The sequence below is a fragment of the Arachis duranensis genome, chromosome 10 (genome assembly GCF_000817695.3).
Source record: "Arachis duranensis cultivar V14167 chromosome 10, aradu.V14167.gnm2.J7QH, whole genome shotgun sequence".
Taxonomy (NCBI): domain Eukaryota; kingdom Viridiplantae; phylum Streptophyta; class Magnoliopsida; order Fabales; family Fabaceae; genus Arachis; species Arachis duranensis.
The window spans coordinates 33,860,618-33,868,558 of NC_029781.3; positions in this window are offsets into that span (position 1 = coordinate 33,860,618).

Below are 7,941 nucleotides of genomic sequence, written 5' to 3' on the forward strand. Positions count from 1 at the left end.
CAATTGGGTCTCAACTCTTTTCTTAATCATATGAGTAGATCTATGGCGGATTGAAATTGATTGGATCCCAATTCCTTAACAATCCAACCTCTCTAATCACAATCAATCTTGCCAATTCCTTGATCTAATTGTCATGAGAAGAGTTAGAGCACATTCTCTTATCCATAAGTCACACAAATTCTCAAAACCTTAATTCCTCCCGAATGGTGTTGGTTAGGAGAATTGTGAAGGATAGAGCTCCAATTCTAATGTAAGTGACTTCCCTTCTGAGGCTCACACAAGCATTCAGCTGAATTAAACCTCCTTCCGGAGTGAAAAATTCACAATCAAAATAGAAGATATTCTATAGCTACACAAATGAATAGAGAAAGAGAAGAATTTCATTGATTCATTATGATTACAATAGAGCTCCTTCCCCTAATGAATTTGGGGTTTAGTTCATTATTTCTCATGTAAAAAAATAGAAAGCAGAGAAAGTGTAGAAAAAATGTAGAAAAGGAAATACAAGTGAAAATTAGTACAGAGTTTCCCAATTAGGGTCCCTAACTCCCTGGCTTTCCAGATCTCTTTTGTAAATCAAATTCTCCTTTATTTATGCACTTCCCAATTCAGTCTTCAAGTACTTGGATTTGGGCTTTTTGGCCCCTGTTGAAGCAAGCTAGAATGAGTCTTAGTTGGTACCGTGTGGATGCTCCTAGGAGAAGGTACCATTCTTGAGGAGAGCGTAGCGCTCGTGCATCCACGCGTATGCGTCACCCACGGTTGCGCGTCGTCACTAGCATCAATACTTGTCATGCGTACGTGTCACATACGCTTACGTGTCCTTTGCAACGCTCTCCATGAGAGCGTAGTGCTCGCGCCAAGAGTGCTCTCCCATGTGTACGCGTCATCCACGCGTACGCGTGGATTTCAAAGTGTCACTTCCACATTGCCGCTCTATCCACGCATTTGCATGATCCTTCACAAATGCCACTTCCACACATACGTGCCACTGACGCGCACCCGACTCTAGCCAAATTTTAAATCCAACTTTGAAGTTGATGTAAGAAAATTGCGTTGGTTAGGAATTTCTCTTATAGAAAGAAGAATTTCGTTGTAAGCATAGCTCCAAACCAACAAACAACTCTCACATCAAATTAAATTTGGTTGTCACAAGTAACAAAACCCAAATAAGAATTAACCAAAGTATTTGAACTCCGAGTCGTCTCACAAGGAATTGCAATGAAGTGCTCAGTTATTGACTATGAAAGAACATGGGGGGTTTGATTTTCAATGGGCAAGAAAATAAATGGCAAGAAAGTAATTGAACATTTAACTAATAAAAGGAAGGAAAAGATACTCTTGTCTAGACATAGGTAATTAAGATCACCATCTTTGTCTACAAACCATACATTAACAATTATGAGGAGCCAACGTATTATGTCTACCTCCAAAAGCTTTAAGTACGTATAATCTACTCCTAAGCTTGAGGTACGTCAAATAGGCTTAATCAACATCAACCCATAAGTCTCAACCTATCTACTAATTAGATTAGTAGTTGGTTAGTGTCAATGGGTGTCAAATTGATCACCAAGGGTTCTCAAATTACCAATTCATTGAGACCCAATAACTCAAGGTCATTCAATTCCCTTGGCCTAGGCCATGAGTAGAGAAAATTACTCCAAAACTAGAGAAAACATTTCATCAAACACTTAGAGTGCAAGAAAAGTAAACATCACAAATTGCTAGAATTAATAAAACTCATGACTACCACATGCAAGAAATCAACAATATCAATTAAGATGAGCATAAAAAGGACATAGAAACATAAAATTGCATTCAAAGAAGTCAAGATCCAACAATTGTTCATAAACATAAAAGAGAGCAAACAAGAAATGAGCAAGAAAAACTAAGAAGATTAAGATAATAGAACACTAAAACATAAAGAGAATTGAAATCAAAACAAGAATTGAAAATGAATTTGAGAGAGATTAACCTAACTTTACCCTAATTTCTATCCTAAATCTAGAGAGAGGAGAGAGCATCTCTCTCTAGAATTCTACCCTAAAACATGATGAAAACTAAACTATGACTACTTGGTTCATTCTCCCCTCAATCCTTGGGTTTAATAGCATCAGAAATGAGTTAGACTGGGCCCAAACTACTTCAGAAATTGCCCCCAACGAGTTGCCAAAATGGACCCACACTGACCCTGCGACGTGTACACGTCATGTGCGCGTACGCATCTTTATACGTCAGGCAACTATGGCAAATTTTATATCATTTTGAAGCCCCGGATCTTAGCTTTCCAACGCAACTAGAACCGCCTCATTTGGACTTCTATATCTCAAGTTATAATCGATTGAGTGTGAAGAGGTCAAGATTGATAGCTTTGAGATTCCTTCATTTCTTCGTGAGTTATCCCACTTTGCATGCTTTTCCTTCATTCCTTCAATTCAATCTTTGCCTTCTCAACCTGAGATCACTTGACAAACATACCAAGGCATCGAATGGAATTAAAGTCAATTAAATTTAGCTATTTTAAGGCCTAAAAAGCATGCTTTCACACTTAAGCACAAATTTAGGGAGAATTACAAAAACATGCTATTTCGTTGAATAAATGTGAGAAAAGTTGATAAAACCATCCAAATTGAGCACAAGATAAACCACGAAATTGGGGTTTATCAAACCTCCCCACACTGAAACCAAGCATGTCCTCTTGCTAAGAATAAAGAAGGATAAGAAAAAGGGTATGAACATTTATTCAATGAAAATAAACTATATGCACCTATCTATATGAATGCAACTAAATGCAAAATGATTCTACCTACTTGATTAAAAGTAAATCAATCCCCAAGAACACATATGCACATGTAGGGCTAAGTAGTATGATGATTCATAAATGCTACCAATTCAAGAAATGTAAAAATGAAGTACAAATAGACTTGCAAGAAGAATGGGAACAAGGAATTGAGCATCGAACCATCACCGAAAGTGTATCAGCTCTAGTCACTCAAGTGTATAGGGTTGATCACTCAATTCTCTTCCTTTCATGCTTTCTAAGATTTTTCTTTCATCTAACAATCAACAATTATTCAATGCATGCATACATTCATCATGAGGACTTATTCATAGGTTGTAATGGGGCTAGGGCAAAGGTAGGGATGTGTATGGTCAAGTGAGCTTGAAAATTGGATCTTTGATCAACTTAAACTTCCCACCTAACCTATGACCACCTATACAATTTGAGTACTAATCTAACTACCCATTCTTCACTTTTTCACATACTCATGCATTCCCTTTAATTCACATTCCATATGCATTGATTTTATTGTACTTTACTTTGGGGCCTTTTGTCCCCTTTTTATTTCTTTTTCTCTTTTTTTCCTTTTTATTATATATATTTTTTTCTTTTTCTTTATCATTTTTTCCAAAGATATATACAAATGTATCAATGCATATGGTTTTACATATTTTCATCCGGGTGGGTGGGCGGAATGACGAGTTGACGCGGAAGCGCCAAGTGCGCCTACGTGTAGGTGTGGGTATGCGGATGTGTGCGGACGCGCGATGTACGCGTCCATGTAGGTGAGATCTAAGCCAGAGGCACAAAACTGGCCCAGAGTTAGCATAACTCTCTGGTCTGAAACAATGATCCTGCAGCAGCGCTCTGATAAGTACGCGTCATATGCGCACTCACTGATGAATAAGGAGTTTATCGTCGATCTAGATTTTCACAAAGTAGAATTTAATTCATTGAAAGTATAGTCTAGGCCAACAATTAACTCCCAAATCAAATAATCCAATTCAAATCAAAATAAATTGAAATCGAGAGTACCTCAACCTCGGGTCATTCTCCCTAGAACGCAATTGAAGTGTTATTTATTTGGTTATTAAAGCAAAAGGGGGTTTTCAAGCAAGAATTTAAAGATTAAAAGAACCAAGAAATCAAGGAACTAAGTAATGAGCAAAATTGTAATTAATGCATGAAAAGAGCCTTGACTTGGGAATGAGAATCCAAGGAATCCTATCTTTGCCATAACCACAACTATGGTAATTATGATGAGTCAATCTCGCCTAGTTAACCCCAACCATCGAGGAGTAAGTCAAGCAAGCATAATTGACCATAATTCATAAGTCCTAACCAACTTACCAAACTAGTTGATAAAAGGTTAGCGTCAATGGAAACAAGAGTCAACTAACTACTCAAGAATTACCACTAAATGTCAGACATTATGACTCTAGTATTCCAGGAATTCAACCCACAAGCCAAGGTATGAAAATCTACTCAAAATCTAAGGTTGGCATTTTTACAAACACCTTGTGTGCATAAAAGTAAAACATGGGAAATTGTAAAGGAAATGATAAAACTATAACCAACTATCAACAAAACAAAATGTAAACAAGCAATCAAACATAAAGGAAGCATGAAACATAAAATTAATCAATCAAAACTTCAAGAACTCAAAATTGCAATTATAAACAAGTAACTTGAACCAAGGCAAATGAAAGTAAATGTGCTATAATTAAAGAAGAAATTGAGAGTACTTACAATTAAAGAGGCAAAATCAAAGATCAAAGCTTGCTATAAAATGCAACAATTGAAATGGAAACTGAAAATAAAACCCTAAGAGAACAATGCTACACTACTCCTACTCTTACTCCTAATTACTCTCTAAAACTCTCTAAGTGAGCTCACTAAGCTAATATATATTCATATGAGATGTTGTCCCTTTGATATAGCCTTTGATTTCAGCCTCAAGCCTTCAGAAATGGGCCAAAAAGAGCCCTAAAATGCGAGTGCACGTGCATTTTTAATGAAGGCACGCACTGGGTCCTATGCGAACACACAGATGTGTGCGTCCGCACACTCGGCTGAAAATCCTCCTGTGCGTATGCACAGGTGCTCATGCACACGCACACCTCGCTGTGTGTGCTTTTCCTTGTTTTCTTCATGTTTTCTCTCTTGTACATGCTTCCTTCCACTTTTGGCCATCGATTCTTGCCTTCAAGGCTTGAAATCACTCACAAACCATATAATGGCATCGAATGACATAAAAGTGGAATTAATTTACTCTATTAAAGCACAAAATTGCATATTTTCACATTTAGGATCAAATTAGTGATCAAACACAAAAGTATGCTATTTTTGTGCTTAAGTGCGAGTTCATACACTAGAATCTATTCAAATCAAGCCAAAATATATTGGAAAATATGGACTCATCAATTCTCCCACACTTAAACAATAGCATGTACTCATGCTAAACCAACAAGGAAGATAATCAAAGGGGTAATCAACTTATTAAATGCAACTATCTATATGCATGCAAGCATGTATATGCTATATATCTATTTATCTATAATGTCCTATTGATTTGGTGAAAACAAGCAAGTGATCCAGTTCCAAGCAAGTATAAACAAGATAGGGCTAAGCAAAGAATTCATTCAATGCGAACAAGATCCAGAGAATTGATTCACTTATCAAAATTAAGCAACTCGCAAGAATGCATGATAAAGAGAGGTGGAAAAGTAGAATTGAGTAATTGAACCCTCAATAGGTGTATATACACTCTGATCACTCGGTGTTTAGAGTTTTAATCACTCAAGTCTCTTCTAATCATGCTTTCAAAGAATTGCTTTTCATCTAACAATCAACAATAACTGATGCATGAATGCAATTATCATGAGGACTTCATACGGTTGTAATGGGGTTAGGGTAAAAGTGGGATAGGTATGGTTAAGCGGACTAAAATGGTTGAATCCTTGATTAATTTAAGCTCCACATCAACCTATATCAACCAATTTGAACCACAGATGCAATCCTAACCTTCCATCATTTCCAATTCACTAACATTCATATGTGCTTTTCACAAGGACACCCCATATGCAATTCTTTATTTATTTGTTTACTCTTTAGGGTGACTTTGCATCCCTTTTTATGATGAAAAGTTTTTTTTTTTTTAAAGTGAATTTCATATAGTTAAGTAATTCATATATGAATGTTCCCATTTTCCAAAATTTTCAATAAATACCCAAAAGTAATATTTTCAATCACTATCAATGTTTCTCAATATTCCCCCACACTTAAATGTGACACACCCCTTCAACCTAAGCTAATCAAGGATGCAATCCAAGGTTATTCATGGTTTTCTGCTTATGGTTGTGATGTGGTGATATTAAAAACAATGGGGCTAAATAAGGCTCAAAAAGGGTTAACAATGGTAGATGTAAAGGGTAGGTCTATATGGGTTAGTGAGCTTATGCAAAGATGGCCTCAATCATGCTCAATGCAATTTAAAACATCAATAGTTAGAAATAAAGAATCAAGCAAAACCAAGATCACAATCATAGAAGAGATATGTCACACAATGAACAAAATTAGTGGTAAGATATGTAACCACTCATTCAAGCTCAAAACTCACAAGGTATATGTTCTTTGCTTTTCTATGTTCCATAAAGCCATTTAAGCGAGTTTCAAAAACTGTTTTTGAATCAATTTCAAAAGAAAGCCCAAAATTGTTGGAAGGTTATGTCGTTTTTCACCAAAATTATTTCCTATATATGTATGTATGTATGTATGTTGTGATGGATGCAAAATTTTTCAAAATTTCCTAGCTCTTTCTCTGATTTTCAACGATCAAAAAGTAACATGAACAATTAGGGTCAAGATAAACCAGGCATAAGATATTCACATCATCCAATCACAATCCATATTTATACTATGTACCATGCAATATCAAATGCGACATGTATATATATACCCAAAATAAAAGTGCAATAGTCAAAGTACTTGATGCAGGTGGAAACTTGTCTCTCAACAAATCTCCCTTCGGCAAGTGTACCGAATTGTCGTCAAGTAAAACTCACAATAGAGTGAGGTCGAATCCCACAGAGATTAACGGATTAAGCAATTAATGGTTAATTGATTATCCTAGTTAGACGAATCATATTGCAGTGATAAGTAACAAGGAAATGTAAATGGCAAAAAAGTAAAGAAAGCAATAGAGTGCAGAGAAGTAAAATGGCAAGAAAAGTAAATGTAAGAACTAAAAATAAAATGAACATTGGGATCAAGAGATATTGCAATCCTCCGGATCAAGTTCATTCTCATCTCTTCCTCAATCATTCATTGATCTCCTTGGCAATCTTAAGTGATCGAATTACAATTACTTGTAATTCAATCTCTCAAATCTTGACCAATAGCCAATTCCTTGGTCAATTGCTCATGAGAAGAGATGAAGTATGGTCATTGATTATACCACATGCATTCCCAAATCAAGTGTTGGAGAATTATAGTCACATATCCTTTCAAACCTAATTTGGTACAACATGAGAAAGCATTTCTAGCATGATCTCTTCATTCCTCTTCCAAGGTTCAGAAGAGATCCAAGTATGAATAGCTTCTTTTCCAAGATAACTACCCAATTGGACGAAGATTGAAAGCTTTCAAGCAAAATCAAGAGAAAAGATAGAAGAAGAAGAATGAAGGTTGTGGTAGGCTTAGAGAAGGGGGGTTGAATCTATGCCTTCCTTTTAAGTTGCTGTTATGATCCTTTTTAAACAAAATTACAATTCTGATTCTGTTTGAACTCAGCAGCGGAAATTTATGAGACAATTTATTTTTGTCTCATGAATATCAGAAAACAGAACACAACAGAGAAGAGAAAAGCTAACACCAGCAAGTGTCCTGGTTCGGTTGCCTTGTGCTATGCAACCTACATCCAGTCTCCTCCATAACTATGGAAGAATTTCACTATAGTTAACAGTATTACATACACGAATAACACAGGATTGACTCAATCCTTTCACACTCAAGTTCTAACCTAACTTGACATTGGCTATGCTAATACCTAACTATACCTCTTAGTGCTAACCCAACTAAGAAAGGGATACCTCACAGGTACAAGATACAAGACATAAACATACCTAAAGAAATCTAAAAATAACTCTAGGCTTTTCTCT